This window comes from Cottoperca gobio, chromosome 14 (genome assembly GCF_900634415.1).
Source record: "Cottoperca gobio chromosome 14, fCotGob3.1, whole genome shotgun sequence".
Classification (NCBI taxonomy): domain Eukaryota; kingdom Metazoa; phylum Chordata; class Actinopteri; order Perciformes; family Bovichtidae; genus Cottoperca; species Cottoperca gobio.
In genome coordinates this window covers 6,732,436-6,752,649 of record NC_041368.1, presented here as the reverse complement: position 1 = coordinate 6,752,649, position 20,214 = coordinate 6,732,436, and the positions used below count along the sequence as shown (strand labels likewise).

General features: G+C 42.1%; 1 protein-coding gene across 2 annotated transcripts in view; it reads left to right on the top strand.

Annotated features, from left to right (window-relative positions):
- Positions 1-328: 328 nt before the first annotated feature.
- The window catches only part of specc1 (sperm antigen with calponin homology and coiled-coil domains 1), a 79,287-nt gene continuing 59,401 nt past the window's right edge, over positions 329-20,214 (top strand). The window contains exon 1 of one of the 2 annotated variants that reach the window (XM_029447759.1): positions 329-508. The gene's annotated coding sequence lies outside the window, so the exon portion shown is untranslated. Of the gene's footprint in view, positions 509-13,178; positions 13,317-20,214 lie in introns of those variants that run through there. The other variant, XM_029447760.1, reaches the window with a different exon arrangement.

Here is a 20,214-nt window from a genome sequence, read left to right as displayed (position 1 = left end):
CAAAGTCAACGTGCCATTGTGACAGCAGCCCTGTAGTAATATAACTTCTACCTTCATGGAGGTTGCACAATGTTTTTGTTAAAACCTTATGGTCATTTTGGAGGCTGTAGCTTGTGTTTTGTATAATTGTATTGTTATACGTGTTATACGTTATTTCAGACTTGTTTCTTCTTAGGCTACAGTTTTCTGAATTTTAATTATTCTAATAGAAATACAGATTCCTACAATAAATCATACATTTGCTCATCTTAAATGTAGCCCTGACACATTTGTGTTGCAACTGTGTCAGAGAGGTGTTGTGAATAGAATGACTAAAACAAGAGAAAAACTACATGTCCCAGAAATCTCCCCGAGCACTGCACCAAACTCGCTTCACGCGCTCCACCTACCGGCTCCACCAGCACAGGCCGGTGGTGACACTTTAATGACTCGCGTGCGCGAGGCGGCGGCGGCAGCAGCAGCATCCTGAACAAACAACAGCAGCCAGCACCGCCGCAATACTGCCCAGGTGAGATTAAGCTAGTGGCTAATACTCATTTATTTCTAACAGTCTACAGCATTATTCTAGTTTACACCAATTTGTAGAATTACAACGTGTAAACTTTACAGTTAACGCGGTTGTCAGAGACAGTCGCTCGGTATCTTTGGTCAGTTTAGAGAAACGCCAAACTGACTTTGATGACATCTCTAGTGTTAGCAGCATTAACAGTCACAGTACGACTATGTTCCTTTTATTTGAATGACTGAGGCATTCTGTAGCAGACGTGTCTTTCTATGACAACCTCTGTCCTAAAATTAGCCAAAGGACAGGTTGTTTTCATGCTAATTAAATGTGTCACTGTATGGCTGTGATCTCAGGCAAATAAGTCGAATTACACGGGCGTATACAGAACGTTATTGTACATTTAACATGGCTTCAAATACTCATCTAGAATTGTTCACTTTACTTGTTAACGTTGCACCATGGGAAGTCGTGAGTTCAACAGGATTCTTGCTCGATCAATACACTCCATCTGCTTAACTATAAACATCCCTTTTATTGGCTCATTATTCCACCATGGTTATAACATAATACAATTCTTAATACAGTGATAACGTTGTCGTTGCCAATGGATGTCTGGTAGTGTAATGTTTAACATGACAACTATATTAATGTTCTCCTGTGGAAAGGGACAGTCTTATTCAAATCTTATTTCCCAACATGAAAGTCTAAATGCTGCTTCAAAGCCTTCTCCACACAGCCAGGATCACAACTATAGAAGAAAAACTGTGGCCTTTCTTGGTCTATTATTTTGTTGGCCTAATAAAATGTAAACATATGAATAATATTAAGCTTATAGGAGTTTTTGATTGTAAAATGTAAAGTCCCCTCAGGTTGTTAAAATCCCAAATCTTCCCCATAAATACAGAGGACATGACTTCAGTGCCATCAGTGGTAGGTGTGGCCCTGAGCTCAAGTTCTTGTAACAATACAAATATTTACTTTTAATATTATACCACAAGGATTTGAATCAATTAAAGTTTTCTTCTCAGATCTTTATGAATGGTAGCTACAGCCTTTTTGGAACCTGCTTCTTCATAGGGTTATCATACTTTCATTCCTAAAAGTAACCTGGGAATGTACAAATTAATTTCCCAAATTAGCTGTACTGCTAATGTTTACCTGTGTTGCTATGTCAATTTCACATTTGCTGCCAATGGCAAGTTGCCTTTGGAACCACTTCAGTGCGCTGCAAGCAGTTTTTCTTCACTTGATCAGCCATTTGTTCCTCATTACATCAGTGCCATGTGAAGCACTCAAACAAGGGCTTGTTGTGTTTAGTGTAGTTATTTGTGAAAGGTGGTTGTTTATGTCTTTAATAGGTCCTTAAATGCTTAATTAAAGCAAACTGTCCTGACTAAGCTCCTGTGTGTAATTCTTCTCTTGCCACGTAACATTTACTTGTAAACTACGTTACCAGCGTCTAAAATAGTGATGTTTGAATAATAAACCTTTTCTATTTTGGCCATGGCTTGCTATGCAGTATAATTTGACATCTCAATAATGATAAAAGGCAAATTGAAGTTGTAAAATATCCTAATTGCAGAGCTTACATTTTAGTCTTGTGTTTATAGAAGAGGCCAGCCTTGCAGTGGAACGTGCATGTGTCCCTTGGGAGAAACCAAATGGGCAACAAATGACAGCTTTCACTTTATTCTGTTCCTTTTGATTATGCCAGAGGAAAGGAGAGTTAAAAAATGAGCAGTGCACCATTCATTTATGAGGCAGTCAATGTGAATGTTGTTTGTACGTAATTATACTCTTTGTTTTTCTCATGGTTAACCATCCAAGAAGGGGAAATAGTTCGAAATCTGTCTTTGACTGCTGGGCTGTGTTCAGGACAAACTGTGCTAGACACAAAAACACCAAGGGAGGCTGGTCTTGTGTCAATGCAAAGGGGCAGACAGACACTGAGTAAAGTGGATACACACTTCAAATCTGTCTGTTTCAATTTATAATTCATGACTTTGTGTTTGTCATTGATGGTGGTAGAAACCTCTCTTGCTTGGACTCATACTTACTTAGCACGTCCTTGTAGAGCATGAAGCAGTGGATCTCCCTCGTTTTTTTCTATAGCTGCTCTCATTCTCTGTTCAACTCATTATCCACGTAGTTTCTGTCATTGGCTTGCTATTTATAGCGAGGGTTATGTGGGGAACAGCCATGTCCAGTTGTACAGCGGTTGTATCATGGCTTGTTTTCAACAGAAAATTATACCTGGTGATCTCCTTGATCTGCACAATGGGAAGAATAAAGTATGTAAATATGTGACGCTTTCAAGGAAATGCAAGGTCTCCTCTCATTGCTGTCTCACACGCTCAGGAATATCTTCTACCAGTGCTGGTGTCCTGGATTCACTTTTGATTACTAGACCCTAAGCCTTGGGACTGAAAATTAGAAAATTAGCAGCAACACTGGAGCCTTTCATCCACATGCTGTAACTGAAATATGAAATGAGTCAGGGTGGGGGTGGGGTAACAACATTTAGAGTGACCTTGTCCAGCTGTGCTAAGAAGGGTGAAAGGCAGATACTGCAGGGATGTAGTCCTCTGCACTGTACGTCAGATGCTCACTTCAGACTGCCCAGTTATTCACTACCATAATGATGACCTGTAGGCTTTATAGGCCTTTTTGGCAAAATACATTTTGACTTGTTACAGTTGGAAAAACAAAGGTGAAATTAATGATAGCTGAATTTCATTTATCTGCTTTAATTTTTTGCTTCCTGGTATCATGCATGCTTGCTCACTGTCACTCACACTGGAACACTTATATATAACAGAGTCATCAATAGTTTTATTCGTAACACCTGTGCTTTTTCTACTATAAAATGTTGAAATGTCCGACAGTTATACATAACCATAAGGCAACGATCTGGATCTCACACTCTCAGGAATGAGGAAAATGCACACTTTCCAAACATCCAGTACCCCAATATAACCAGTGAGAAATGTGCTTAGGACTAGTCTAAAAGCTGTGTAGAGCTGCAATCATTTGCATGTGCAAATATGTGCACAAACTTCTCTCTAATTTATTTTGTCCAAAAAGCACTGATCAGGCATTTGAGATGAAATCAATAATATATATATATATATATATATATATATAATATACTTATATAATATAAGTATATATAATGTATCATGTATAAGTGTGTATTTGCAGCAATGTGGTTTGATGTAGAAAGGACTTATCTCTAAACAAAATCATGACTAGATAATGAATTTCCTGCTGGCTATGTGAGAGCAGAGCAATTTTGTCAAGCCTGTGCAGGTCAACAAGTGTACTGGTTCATAAAGGGATCTACTTAGCAACAATTTCCCTGGCATATGTTATCAGGTAAAGCCATTAGGAATTAATGGTTCAATACAATGTGTTGCTTAGGATGCAAGTTGTCTTTTTTTTTTAAGGTATTGTAAATGAGGCCCACGATATTGTGTATTGAGTGGTGAATTGATAACATGCAACTATATCCTAGCTTGGTTGGTTGCAGAAGTGGTGGCAGAGAGAGGCGCTATCTGGTATAGTTCATGAAGCAACACAACTGTGCAGTGGGACTTCATGCATATGCAGTAGTTTTAAATAATAGTTTTGTGCGCTGAGGTTAGTTTGCTGGAGCATGCTTGTTTGCCTCTCTGGGAACCATCACCTTATCGTGGTGGAGAGGTTTGTGTGTCCCTATGAACCTGAGAGCTGTGTTGTCTGGAGCCTAGTGCTCCTGGTAGGGTCTCCCAAGGCAAATTGGTCTCAGGCGAGGGGCCAGACTAAGAATGGTTCAAAACGACTTCATGAAAAAAAGGGAAAGGAAAGGAGAGACCCTGCCCGGAGGAAGCCCGGGGCCCCCGTCTGGAGCCAGGCCCAGAGGGAGAGCCCGACAGCGAGCGCCTGGTGGCCGGGTTTGCCACGGAGCCCGGTCGGGCACAGCCCGAAGAAGCTATGTGGTGCCTCCCATCCATCCATCCTGTGGGCCCACCACTCATAGGAAAAACCGCTGGGGTCGGGTGCGCTGTCACACGGGTGGCAGTGATGGTCAGGGACCTCGACGGACCAGACCCGGGCAGCAGAGGCTGGCTCTGGGGATGTGGAACGGCACCTCTCTGTGGGGGAAGGAGCCAGAACTAGTGCGGGAGGTGGAGCGCTACCAGTTGGATCTGGTGGGGCTTACCTCTACGCACAGTCTTGGCTCTGGAACCGTACTCCTGGATAGGGGTTGGACTCTATTCTTCTCCGGAGTTGCCCAAGGTGTGAGGCGTCGGGCCGGGGTGGGGATACTCACAAGTCCCCGGCTGAGCACCGCCTACGTTGGAGTTTACCCCGGTGGACGAGAGGGTCGCCTCCCTACGCCTTCGTGTTATGGGGGGGAAAACTCTGACTGTTGTTTGTGCCTATGCCCCAAACCGCAGTTCGGAGTATTCGGCCTTCTTGGAGACCCTGAATGGAGCTCTGCAGGGGGCTCTAGTAGGGGACTCCGTAGTCTTGCTGGGAGACTTCAATGCACACATGGGAAACGATGGAGACACCTGGAGAGGCGTGATTGGGAGGAAGGGCCTCCCTGATCTAAACCGGTCGTTTGTTGTTGAACTTCTGTGTTAGTCATGGAATGGCCATAACAAACACCATGTTCGAACATAAGGATGCTCATACGTGTACGTGGTACCAGAGCACCCAAGGCCAAAGGTCTAGCTGTCGACTGATCACAAACTGGTGGTGAGTTGGATCAAGGGGTGGGGGAAGACTCTGGACAGGCCTGGTAAACCCAAACAGGTAGTGCGGGTGAACTGGGAACGTCTGGAGGAAGCCCCTGTCCTGGGGATCTTCAACTCACACCTCCGGCGGAGCTTTTCAGACATCCCTGTGGAGGTTGGGGGCATTGAACCTGAGTGGGCGATGTTCAAAACCTCTATTGCTGAAGCTGCGGTGATGAGCTGTGGTCTCAAGGTCTTAGGTGCCTCAAGGGGCGGTAACCCTCGAACACCGTGGTGGACCCCGGTGGTCAGGGAAGCCGTCCGACTGAAGAAGGAGTCCTTCTGGGTTATGTTATCCGGGAGGACTCCGGAAACAGTTGCAGGGTACCGAAGGACTAGAAGGGCGGCAGCCTCTGCCGTGTCAGAGGCAAAGCAGCGGGTGTGGGAGAAGTTCGGAGAAGCTATGGAGAAGGACTTTCGGCACCAAGGTGCTTCTGGAAAACCATCCGGCACCTCAGGAGGGGGAAGCGAGGAACCATCCAAGCTGTGTACAGCAAGGGTGGGACCCTGCTGACTTTGACTGAGAAGGTTATCGGCCGGTGGAAGGAGCACTTTGAGGAACTCCTGAATCACGCCCTCTATGGTAGAGGCAGAGCTGGAAGCTGATGGGGGATCATCGTCAATTTCCCTGATGGAAGTCACTGAGGTAGTCAAACAACTCCACAGTGGCAAAGCCGCAGGGGTTGATGAGATCTGTCCAGAAATGCTGAAGGCTTTGGGTGTTGAGGGGCTGTCTTGGTTGACACGCCTCGTCAACATTGCGTGGAAGTCTGGGACAGTGCCTAGGGGTTGACAGAGCGGGGTGGTGGTTCCCCTATTTAAAAAGCGGGACCAGAGAGTGTGTGCCAACTACAGGGGTATCACACTTCTCAGCCTCCCTGGTAAAGTCTACTCCAACGTACTGGAAAGGAGGGTTTGGCCGGTAGTCGAACCTCTGATTGAAGAGGAACAATGCAGATTCCGTCCTGGTCGTAGAACAACGGACCAACTTTTCACTCTCGCAAGGATGAGGATCAGCACCTCAAAATCTGAGGCCATGGCTCTCAGCAGGAAACCGGTGGATTGCCTACTCCGGGTAGGGATTGAGCCTTTACCCCAAGTGAAGGAGTTCAAGTACCTTGGGGTCTTGTTCGCGAGTGAGGGGACAATGGAGCGAGAGATTGGCCAGAGAATCAGAGCAGCGGGGGCTGTACTACAGTCACTTTACCACACCGTTGTGACGAAAAGAGAGCTGAGCCAGAAGGCAAAGCTCTCAATCTACCGGTCGATCTTCGTTCCTACCCTCACCTATGGTCATGAAGGCTGGGTCATGACCGAAAGAACGAGATCACGGGTACAAGTGGCCGAAATGGGTTTTCTCAGACGGGTGGCTGGCTGGCGTCTCCCTTAGAGATAGGGTGAGAAGCTCAGCCATCCGTGAGAGACTTGGAGTAGAGCCGCTGCTCCTTTACATTGAAAGGAGCCAGTTGAGGTGGTTTGGGCATCTAGTAAGGATGCCACCTGGGCGCCTCCCTAGGGAGGTGTTCTAGGCACGTCCAGATGGGAGGAGACCCCGGGGAAGACCCAGGACTCGGTGGAGAGATTATATCTCCTCACTGGCCTGGGAACGTCTCAGGATCCCCCAGTCGGAGCTGGAGGATGTGGCCCGGACCCAGGATAAGCGGTAGACGATGGATGGATGGATGCTTGTTTGTCTCTATGTAACCCTTTATATATAATTTATAGCTGTGGATGTTGACCCTCTTATTTGTAACAGGATTAGCTTTCACACTCGAATCTAAGGAAAATACTGATATGTTCAGAAATACATTTCTCTTTCACAATCATACACATTCAGGGAAAAATACTCAGTGTGTGATCTGAGGAAAAAAATAGTTTGCATCTGTCCTCAAGAGGCGAGGTCTGGTCTGGTCTGCATACAGTTGGAGTGGCACATCCTTTACTGCAGTGGAGGAGGCTTTAATTATGGAGATAAGAGGAGATGGACTGATTGGAGCAGGAATGAGCACTGAGGAATGAGCACTGATATGGCATTCAGTCAGTTGAATAAATAAAAGCACCCCTATTTCTGACAGAATGTGAGGCTGCTCAGTATGCTGTCTGCATGTTGTTGCAGCTATTTTGCGTAATATTTTAACTTGATGCTTTTGCCTTGCAAAGGCATAGATGGCTCCCAGCCTCCACAGCATTGCCATGCTTTCTTCCCTCTGTTTTTTCTTCTGAAGCGCCATCCATCAAAAAGCCAGTGGAGAAAAACACACCACACTGAGAGGTGTATACTGTGAAGGAAGGTATCGGCCAAGTCAAGAACGTCCAGGAAACAGACTGCATACTTGACAAGCATCACAGTCTAACTCACTGGCTCCAAGGAATGCTAGTGTTTCTGTAAATGGGTCATCTGGGCCACGTTTGAGGTAAAGCAGAGAATAGATATGGCCTTTTAACATGAATGACAGGCTTCTTTTGCCTCCACTATAGCCTGAGAGCAAGAAAGTGTCTTGCAGAACTGTGATGAGCAAGTCAAAAATAAGACAGATGATTTGATATTATCCCATTCAGGATACAGGATAAGCAAGTTTACAAGTGTGACATTTACACATGTGTAGGGAGTGTCTTTAAAATGTTTTCTTGGTAGCTGAAAGAGGTCTGAACTATTGTTATCTCTTTGTGGTCATCATACAGGTTAAATAGAACACACCCACAGTGCACATCAAATAGCTCTCATGCCACAAGTCTTTGTATCCTACTGTCGCAAACTGAAGACACAGAGCAGGGAACTCCTTTTAGGTTGGACAGCAATTCTACTCAGTGGCACCAATACTATGATGTTCCATCGTGGAAAATCACTGAGCTCTGTCAAGTTGTTGTATTTTTATTCCCTTGCAGTTCTCATGGATGCTATGCTAGTGTTTCTATGGAAATCCGCCCACTCACTGTACATGTAGCCAACCAGGCAGACTGGAAAGCAGCTGAAGTTTCTGCAATGTGGCTCTGACTGACTGTTTATCAGACAAGAACTTTGACACCATCAGAGCAGGAAGTTTGGCCCTCGAGGGAGCCTGGCTCTGAGAAAGATGAAACAGAGGATGAAGCAGATGAAATATGCAAGAAGACTGTATCTATAATCAGCTCCTACTACTTTATGCCTGGTGAATACAGGACAGAGAGGTTTTTTGGGAGGTAATGGATGGCTGCGACTGGTGCAGTTCAAAACATCAGTAATTCATTGTTTGGCTCGGGCCAAACAGATCAGAAAGTGAATGCTTATATTCAATTTTTATTAAGGGATTCATTTTGTTTGTGTTCATTAAGTTAATGAATTCCACTCGATTCAGCAATATCATCAACAGAAAAAGTACAGCAACTAAATTTGAAGGTTTTGTGCTTTTATTTGGCATACATGATAGTAAGTAGACTAAAGAAGATGTTTAAGGATATCACCTTAGGATCTATGAAATTATAAATTACATTTACACTGTTTTCAGACATTTTATCTATGAAACGATTAATTCATAAAATAATTGGCAGATTAATTGATAATGAAAATAATAATTTGCAGCTCTAGATGGTCATATAATCCTATAATTAAAATTGGCTTATTGGCTATTTTATAAATACTACCGTACATACAGTAGAATAGTATAACAGGTATTTATACGACATACAATATGTAGTTACAAACACCGTGTAATATTGGCTATAAGTCATTTATTATTATGAAACAGAAAAATATTAAATAGAAATCCAGACTTAAGCTGTTCATATGTATATAAGTTGGTAATCATTCAGGACATACACTTTTAATTATAAAATGTAAGTACATGATATGAAGAAAATTGCCTAATTTATACAGATAAAATATCATGAAAAGGTTTAATATTGTTTCGGATGTCTAAATGGGTATTTGAACTTCCCAACCTCTCCTCTCGGATATCAACTGTCACAATTAATATGCCGGAATCTCATGGTAAGCACTTATTATTTTGAAAGTTTGAGGACCCCTGTAAAGGCCCAAAACGCCAGCCCAGCAACCTTTTTATCTGTGTCCAGATCAAAGGAAATCAATAACTCAGCACTTTCCTCACTTGCTCTGCGTTCTTCTCATCTCTTCTTGAACTAAAATATGCTGTTTTAAGCAGCTCTCCTCTTTAGGCTATTTCATATTTGAATGCTGAAAAGTAGTTTTTCTGTGTTTTGGTTGAGATGTAGTATCATACTAGAAGGCTTGATAGCGTTCTTGTTTTATTTTTTCTAGCAATAGGGCTAATTCGCATCAAAGTCTCCACACAAAGGCAGTTGGCACAATGATCAATAGGCTCAAGCACAATAAGCATAAATACCACTTGTGAACTTTTGCTTTCTAGCTGTATGTTCATGGTTCTCCATTCCCAGGAGTGTAATTTGAACCATTTAAAGTGTGTTAATATTTGTACAGCTGTAGGCATTTAAGTGTGTTTGGCTTCTTCGCTTTGCTCACATTAAACTCACACAAATTGCTACTGACTGCAGAAAATGTCACACATTTGCTGCATTGTTATTGTGTAAAACTAGGCTGCAACTTCCCCGGGAGTGAGGTTTGCGTCCTGTTGCGTACTACTTTCAGATCCCTTCAGACTAAAGGGGAAACCCAGAGGGAGAGCAGAGACCGTCTCACAGCATGGGATACAGACTAATCCCACACTCTTCCTGTTTCACTTTAGCTGAGATAATGACTTTGCACACACCGCTTCCCTAGACCCAGGTGCTGTACAGATGCTTCAGAGCTGCCGACATGGTCAGGAACAATTAATACATTAATGCATGCATGTTAGCAATTGCACATACTATTGTCCCAAATAAGACTGATATTAAGTGAAAAGTTCCTTGATTATACAGTACACTGTATATTTATTTAGCAACAGTAATCTGTTCTGGACTCACTAGCTCTAGTGCAGATGTTGGTCAGATGTGCAGCTGCTGTTACAGTAATGTAATAAGAGTGGCAGCAGTAGCAACGTATCAATTGGAGTTGTAATACGTTTATCATCAGTATTTAGGATTAAATTGCGTTCTCTTATATCATATTCATCTTTAAATCCTATTGTTGCAGAGTTTAAAGATGGCAAGAAACATTCACACTCATACCTACATATAGTAATATCAGGAAAAATAGAATGGCTGAATTAAATCTGATTTGGTTTGTATCCTTGCCAGTTCATCTTCTGAAATCTCTCACAAAAGTGATCATGCTCAGTGCACAAATTAATCCTCTTAGAATGAAATGACAGCACTGACAGTTATAACTTCATTGTATGAGGGTGAGTGGAGTTTTACACCATAAAAAGTGACTGTAAATGAAGAAACCTTCTATTTGTATGTTTTCTTGTCACCTATTTTTAACATCTTGAAAATGTTCACTGAATTTTTGGATGAAGCTTTAAATAAAAAGATGGGTTGTTTAATTGTATGTGTATTTTATTGGAACAAGTACCTATAGGAAAGTGCCACATACCACATCAAGAGCAAATAGTATAGACTGCAGCCAAAGCATCAATGTTCTGTCCAAACTGCCTCCACCAGAATCCTCAAAGATGTTTGGAGATGGCTTCATGTTCCACAGTTAGTAAAATGTAGCTTGACATTGAAGTTGTAATCCTACAGTATCATTACCAGCCGAGACAGCGACGCTGGTATTGATTGTGAGTCTGTGTGTGTCATCATGGCAAAATGTACTGGAGACAGCTACTGTAGCAGGAACTACCACATTAGCCGTTATGAGTAATTTGCCAGGTCTTGATATTTATGTCTGTCTGTCTGTGGACAGATCTTGTCACAATAATAGCGTCGCAATCGTGCAAGATACAGCCACAAAACTTTACAGGTGTGTAGTTGAGATCAAAATGAAGATGGGTGTGGTACGAGGGAAGTAAAGGTGTAGGAAGTGGGAAAGGAGCCATTGGTCCGCCCCACTTTACACCCCTAGCCCAATTTGGCGTAACGGCTGATGTGTTAAAATTGAACAACATTTTGCATCGTTTTGGACGGTATAATGAGAATAGGTTCTACTTTCAATGGTCATAGGAAAAGCAGTATTTTAGGCCAAACAGCTCACCATCATTTCACATTTTACATTTCTTTTCACATCCTTCACAGCGACCGTGACGTGTTGTGTGTATGTGGAGAGTCTGACTCAGTGCTTTTTCCTGTCTACAGAGGGAGGAAAAAGGAAGAGAATGAGAAGCAGGCGGTGCTTAGAAGCTTCTGCATGTCTGCTGCCACCTCACCTAGTGAGCATCCAGCCAGATGGCTTAATGTTCCATCATTATTTATTAATGCTTGGCTTGTTTCATACTCCAGGGGTCTGCTGTTTCCCGTTTCCTTATTCAACCTTTCTGTAAGTGTTCAGTTTTAATTTATGCAAAGGAACTTGTCGGTATGGAAAACTGATTCCAGTTGGAAATTCATAGAAATGTCGTCATAAATTGATTTTATGGCTGAGATGAGAAATGGTCAGTGTACTGGTAATTACTGGTCTCTAGTGGTTCTTCGCTTTTTCTCCAAGTGCATGTTCTATATTGGGACACCTTGCACTGTGTTGTTCTTATACCATGGCCACTTACCAATGGAAAAGTGAAGTACTTTTGGCTGCACTGGTGACTCCTACAAGTTGGTCGGGGCACCTGATCCCCTGACATTATCTAGGACCAAAATCATGGTCGTGGAAAAATCCAAATGAAATGAAATGTCACAACAGCTATTGCATGTATTAATAATAATACATTTTATTTAGAGTCGCCTTTCAGGACACCCAAGGTCGCCTAATATGTCTGTATGTGACTGCTGGCAGTCAACAATCACAGGAACAGTGCAATGTTTTGACAGCATTTAGTAAGGCTGTAAAAAGGTTACAGAATCAGTATATCTGAAAGCATGCAGCACATGTTAAATCACACTCGCAATCTGTATCTGCAGCAGGGTGTGAAACATGTGATGCCTAAAAAGCATTCTGAACTGTTACTCAACCCTTTTGCTGCGTTCTTTTTAAAAAGCTGTTTTTGTGGTGGTGTAGGGGTGTGGTCTGTCCAAGTTCCTCAGTTTACCACTTGCCACAAACTGAAGGCTGTTTCATCCCGGACCAGAGTGCAGTTGCTTTCCACCCACATGCTTTACGGCCTTGGCATGCCGTACGTTGTGTGGGATCCAAATTAGACCAGTATGGTAGAGCATGAAATGCAGACCCCTCCACAAATGCTCCACCCTCACATTAAGAAGTATTTCTCAGACAAAGATCAGCTTTGTTAGTGTTGATAGCTGATGTTTATGCCAGCCTACAGACACTTTGGAAATAAAGATCTCATAACAATGCCATAAATCCATCTTTATTTTTCAGCCTCTACTTCAGTCAGACATGAGTCAGGACAACATTTTACAGAAGCAGCACAAGTACTTGCTTTACACGGCTGTCTTTTTTAAATCTAAGAATACAATGGAACAGTTGTTTCACACCCACCAACCACAAACACACATGGTCCCAGGTTAAATCAAAGTACAATCCACTGTCCTGAGAACAAAGTGCAGACACCTGCATTTCTAACAGGCTTTTGGGATGTGTGATCATAATAAAAATTGTTACCTTATTCACACAGTCTATGGCCCAGTAGTCTCAAAGCCATATGTTGGAGATCTGTTCCTCCTCCTCCTGGTCCATTCTACTTTTCTTGCTGTGTGTTCTTCAGGAGTAAGAAAAGGTCTGGAAAAACTGTGAGAGGAGAAAAACATGCCCATGGCTGAGACTCTGTCCCTCTCTTCCTCTTCGCATGAGAGAGAGTGAAAGAGGCAACGGCACATACAGCATAGCGGTTGGCAGTACTGCAGTACTTCCTCATCCTGACTGCTGTATTTAGGCAGACAGCCGTTGCTCCTGACCCTTCACTTTCACCCTCAGAGTCTCTTGGTAGAGCTCAGCACAGAACAAATATTTTGGTCCGTTGATGTGCTTCAGGGCACTCAGGCAGAGGGCAGGCTCTAGGACAGCGTCTAGTACCGAACACGTGAGTGAACTGCACCACTATTCTTTTTTCTTAAGCGTTTTCTCTGACACCAATCTTTCATCACCCTCTTTCTCATTGCTCACTATCTTAAGCTCTTAGATGATATTGGTGTATGTTGTTTTATCTTCAGTCGTTTAGTTGTTTAGTGCTTTGTAGGGAGAATGGAGTTTGTTTTGGATTTAGGATGTTAGTAGTGATTGGAATAGGGAAGTTTGAAATAAGGAAAAACTGAAGTCATTTTATATATAATAAGTTAGGAATAAAGTGACTGAGAACATCTGCTGCCGACATTTCTGCCAGGTTTCTCACATTTCTGTTAACCACTGACAGTAAAAAGAAAGGGAAATGTGGCCTCGGCTAAACTTTGCAACCTGTGAAGTACTTTATGCAGAAGTAGTATTTATCCAGTGTTTTACAACCGTGGCTAACCAGAGGTTGCTGTTTTTAGGCTTATGTTATGCTTACAGTATGTTATATTAAGTTTAGAGTTAGCCTTTTAAAAGATAACTAATGAGCCAGGCAGGAAAGAACACATGAGAGGATGTGATGACGCATAGTGACGTTCAACCTAGCATCTTATATCCTTTTTTGTAGTTTCAAATGAGCATAAAAGATGCTTATTAGCTGAATCCCTCACATTGCTGCTTTTGGTGGTCTGGTAATCAGCAAGAATATGTAACAAAGCAGACATATTAATGCCCACTGTGTGGTGGTAAAGAAATACTTTAAAACCTTGTTTGGTTATGTTTTGTGTGTTTTAAATGTTATTCTCTGTAGCTAGAATACATTTTATTGATCGTAGCAAAACAGTGTAGTCACACCTGAATGCACTTTGCCTACTGAAGTGCCACCACAGCCACTTCTTTGCAGGTCTGTTTCCCTCTCAGATCACTGATTTTTTTGTAAATGGAAGTAACAGGATGTTTGCACTTATACACAGTTAACTGTGATGGGAGGGAGCATTTAACTCCCTTCTGCTCCATATTCTACACAAACGCATAGACTGAATAATTGAAGAATTGTTTACATGGCCTGTCCTGCACTGTATGGGCAACCTGCATTTAATGTCAGAGAACGGTCAGGACTGGTCAACTTTGATTTGCTCATGTTTTCTGAAGCGATTTGTGGTTGTGGCAACTGGCAAGAAGCTGAGTCAGCCGAGTTACACATTTGTGCAATGAATATGTACATGCAAGACCGTATTTCTCCTGTAACTGTTACACAGTGGTGGAAAAAGTACACCAATCTTTTACTTTAGCAAAAGTACTAATACCACAGCGTAGAAATACTTACAAGTAGTCCTGCATTCAAATGTTTACTTAAGTAAAAGTGCAAAAGTATTAGCATCATTATGCAGAAGGGCATATTTCAGAATTGTAAATATATTATTGGATTATAATGAAGGTTTCTTTATTGTGTTCATCACTTTAATGTTGCAGCTGGTAAAGAACAAGCTCATTTAAATGACTTTATATACTGCTTGGTAGTTCAATCTCTAATATGATCTGATCTTTTCTTTCATGTATGAGATGGATTCACTTCTGCCAAATGAACGGGCAGAATATAGGGGATTTAAGGCCCCGTCACACAGTGCCGTATGGCAGAAACGTACGCTGGCGCATATGAAAATGAGTATATACACAACGTATATGAACGTATACAGAGCCTATTGTTAGCGTATCACGTACTTATACAAAACGTATCAGAGCAAATGGCCAACGTATTCGACGAATGCCCAACAGATGTATAACGCATTCCTTCGCCGTATGGCGGAAACTATGTCTGTGTATACGGAATATCGGCAATACGCTGGTGTACGTTGTTGAACGCTGAGGCCATGAAACGTTTTTGAACATGCTCATAAAACGTACACCAGCGTATTGCCGACAATCCGTATTCACCGACATAGTTATCAATACGCTATCAATAGGCTCTGTATACGTTCATATACGTTGTATATGCTAATCTTCATATGCGCCAGCATACGTTTCAGCCATACGGCACTGTGTGACAGGACCTTAAGATGTGGAGATTAAATTGATGAATTAATTATCTGAAGTAGTAGGTTGTAATGTCAGGTATTTAAATTATGTAAAATTGTTTCATCCAGGACCAAACTGATAATCCCTCCCAGTGCTTTCTCCTTATCTCCTTTCAGCAGTCCTGTCCAACAGCAACTGTCAGAAATAACTCGAGAAATTCCTCCTACCACTCTGTCCTATATTCAGCCTTTACATTTATCTTCCTGTTTTTGAAAGCAATGTAATTAAGGCAGATGACAACCCATTACTTATGACTAGGAATTATATTTGGATTTCTAATTTGTATAAAGCAAAGTCCATATTTAGCTTTTTACCAGCCTTGTAAAGCCACAATGTCATCAACCTACATGTTTGTTTTGTCAGACCTGCAGGCTGTAGGCTAGTCATATTTGTAAACCGAGTTGCTTTTACAGCAAGATGCCCAACTCGACTTCACAAAAGGATCGTGCGGCTTTTGTGGCTGCTGAACTTTCACAAATAAGACAAAAGGAAACCGTGTAATTCTCAAAGCAACTGAAAGGATAAATAAATGGATAAATAAAGTGTACTCAGTTCTGCCTTTCTGTAGGTTTTCAGTATACTTCGTGTGCATGTGACATCACGCTTATTTCCCAACCCAGAAGTCAGCCATGTTGGATGATATACAGAACCAATACGGCGGCCGTTCACGTGTGAGTTGCTACAACGCTTCGTAATTTTCTAAACGTCTAAGATTGAAAGAAAATGGCAACCTTGTGCGCAGTGTATAATTGTGGTAATAACGCTACTCGTGACCCAGAGAAACGGTTCTTTACATTTCCTACAATCATCAAAAACGATCCACAAAAGAGAGATGAATTGCTGTCTACTGAACGCCGTCAGCTGGTTTAGCAACATAACTCGTGAGGATTTAACAGAAGAAAAAGCACAATTCACCCGTGTGTGTGGCGTCCACTTTATATCTGGTAAGAGCTCATGCTAAAGCTATGTTTTCAATGTTTACGTTAAACATTTGTGCTTATGATATACCCGAACACTGTAAGACTTTACTTCTCCATATCGCTGACTGGTAAATAAGGCACTTTCTTTACATGTGATAGCAGCCATTTGCTCTTTTCTTCTGTGCATGTTTTTGTTTGGCTTATTCTTGAGACTACTTCACTTGCGAAAAGCAAAGCACCAATGTGAGAACATGCTTCGCTTACTCCAGCCATACAATCACAGTGTGCGAGGATAACATCGCCGCTCTTCTCACTCACAAACCACGGCTTGAGTGGTGTATCTCGAGCTCTTTGAGAGTGATTTACACGAGCATGGACGAGCACCCTGTCATCTTTCAGTGGTTTGGTAAGAAGACCACCAACCCAGCCAGAAACAAAGACATTATAAGCATCTAAGCTCTTGTACTGCCTTCATTTGTGCGTTGGTTGCCCACGACGTTTGTAGCACAAGGTAGTTCACAATATCCGGATATTCAATCGGCGGTAATGAATCTAAATCCTCAATATAATCCGACGGCTTTAGCGTGTACGGGTCACGGCCGCAAATTTGGACTTTTCCTCTGAATCTTGCCTTTGCAGAGGACTCCAGAGATATCATCCAACATGGCGTCGCACACATACGTCACACAGTTTTGTCACGTGATTGCACACGAAGAATACGGCTAAAATATTATTTTATTGAACAAATTGAACACAGGTAGCAATAAAGTGCAGATTCCTACTCTCTTTCAACTAACTAAAACATTTTAGCTATTTCAGTCTCTCACAATGTGTTTATCGCACAACTTGACATGCGATGACAATTGAAAGATATAAATGATAAACTGTGCAGCCCTCGATAATATCCTCGAAGTGACTTGAAAAAGCTGTAGAGAAATGAAAAACAGAGCCTGATTTAAATACAGGAATTATCATGTAAGAAAGAACAGATTCACACCTATTTATTTGTTAAGTTATTAAGATTACCTTATTTAGGATTGTTCGATTGTGTGTCCTATCTGCTAGTATGGCACTCGGAGAACAGAGACCTTCGCCAAGGCCTGTGGTGCGTTCAGTTGCTCCTTGGATGTTCCCATTTCCTGAGTTTGGAAGTCGTTCTTCCGACTTTGGTGTTTTCATGAACTTCGTAATGTGGAAACAACAAGGACGCTACAAAGAAGATGTGTCATGTTTTATTGCTCAGAGCTTTTAAACGACACATTGCAAGCTGTGCAAGCATGTGATATTCCCAGTCGGGAACACATTTTTTCAATTATTCCTACACCCCACAAATGCAGCACAAATCTCGCAACACTAATGAAAGTGAAACATAATGTGTGTTTGCGCCCCGTGATTTGGATCCACTCCAAAATGTAATGGGTTCTTCCTTGGCGCATGTTAAACCCTTCCACCAAGTTTTATGAAAATCAGACCAGAAGTTTCCCCATAATCCTGCTGATAAACTGAGCTGAAAACACAACCTCCTTGTTGGAGGTAAATATTTGTTTCTTAACAAAAAGCTGTAAGGTAAAGTGAGTCCATCATGAATGTACGGCCCTTTTAAGAGTTTTAAGCATATTTTGATGATTATCGGGATTTTATCGTGAATCACTATTATTTTGTCCAAAATAAACATGAAATTAAATGTTCACATCGTCTCATGCCTACTCCTCTTATTTGAGTTTTCTTCGCATTTTTTCTTTCTTGGCTTTACAGAAGATAAAGTTACTCATGTTGGCGGGGATTTTTCAACTGCAAGCTCTTCCTTAAATTACTTTTTGACAAAACAATATCAGAAGATTACTTGGAACCAACTAACAGGACACAGTCCCATGTCTGCACAAATGGTCCGACTGCAAAGAGAACTAAATTGTTAGTAATATTCATACATATGGCGCATAATTGGCCCCTTTCTACGCAAATGAGCCTCAAACAGTCCAATTCAGAAAACTTCACAAAACCTTATGGCCGTGTTTATATATCTTCTGTGAATCGGACCTTGAGACGGGGTGTAGCAGTTGTAAGTAATGCACAATTCATGGTGCTATCAGCTGCAATTCATTCTTTGTGAATTCGCCCCAAGTTTAAAATACAACCAGCTGTCTGTCCCTCAAAGACATTTGGGTTCCTAACTAGGCCATTGTTAAGTAAGTGGGACACAGTTCTGGCTCCTGAGGATCATATCGCTGCATAGGAATATGGAGAGGTCATATTTGCTGAATTGAGTCCCGCAGTGGTACACAGAAGGTGAAAACAAAGTAGATTGGATTTAAACTGTACAGGCTTTTGCTTTACAAAAGGTTTGCAGTGTTTAAGGTGTATGTTATCAAACATTACATTAAATATTTGGTTGTTGCTTAGTTACCTTCCATTTAAAAAAAGAAATGAATATAACCTCAAGGGGGACATCCTCAATTTTGCCTCACTTCCTCATTTAGCCTATACAGAGAGCAGAGCAATGAGTGGTGCCGAAGCCTTGTAAACTGATCTAAAGGGAGGTAAGCCATCCCTAAGGTATTAGACTACCAGGCCAGGCAGAAGTTAGTCACCGGATCCTGCCTGGAGAGGTTTTAGTATCATATGATGGGCCAGCAGGGAGACACACGCTCTCATATGGGCAAAAAACAAGTGCATGCTGTGTGTTCTTAATCAGATAAGTCCCGAAGCATCCACAAACATTCTCTAATAAAATTTCTGTGTAAAATGTACCAATGTGGATCGCCTCTTTAGTGGTTAGTGTCCACACTGCTCCTATTTCCCATCATAACATTATTTGTAGCACTGCCAACTGTTGGTTACTGCAGATTGGTATTGCAGCATCACTTTTCCTGCTCTGAACTGTTGTGCTACACATGCAACATTTTAGTCACTCCAGCAAATGAAATATGAATACCAGTTTAGAGCAGAAGAGGTAACTGTCTTTCCCAACAGCCATGTGCATGGTTAACTCGTTTCGGTGCTTGCAGAGACTAGAGACTATCTCCATTAACAGCACTGTGCCTGGAGATAGAAGATCAAGTTACCCCATCCTGGATCAATGACTCAGCCAGTCATCTGGGAGCTCCAGAGCTCTTTACCAGCACACACTCTCCTTGGTTAAGTGCGCTCCTACCTCCTTCCATTTCCTACAGCTACTCTTTGCCCAGATGAGCACATTTCCTTCTGGTCATCAAATACACACCTTTAACGGTCTATGTCAGGGGCATACCTGTCAACATTGGAATTTCAAAATAAGGGATATTTTGTGGCGGACTCCGTGTATCCTCAGCTCAATCCCTCTTGGGCGTGCTAATGCTTGGACGATTTTTCATGCCACCGTACACTTTTTTAAATTAGGTCTATTTTTATTTTTGAAAGGTTAAAAATACGGGATAATTACGGGAAAATATTTAAATGGGAGGACAGAAGGAAAAATACGGGATAATCCCGGGATAAACGGGAGGGTTGACAGGTATGGTCAGGGGTGGGGAACCTCCGGCCTCCAGGCCATATACAGCCCGCGAGACCATTTGATCCGGCCCTCGAGGTAATTCATAAACACACTAGAAAAAATCCACTAGAAAAACCCCCAAAAAATCTAGACAGCAATAGAATATAACGAGTGACTGACTGTTTGTCCTGGCCAAGGTCAGGTTCCTTGAACACAACATGAGTGGAACGTGTAATCACGTGGTCACGTCATGTCACAAAACTTCAATATTAAACGAAACTGTCATTGGCATCAGCGAACGCAGCATGGAGAGTGTAAAACTGAGAAAGGTGGATGCAGAATGTCGCACTTTCCAGAAGAAATGGACAAACGATTATTTCTTTGTGGAAGTAAAAGGCCAATGTGTCTAGTTTGTGCGGTGATGAAAAATAATCTCGAGCGTCATTACAACACGAAACATGCCAAAC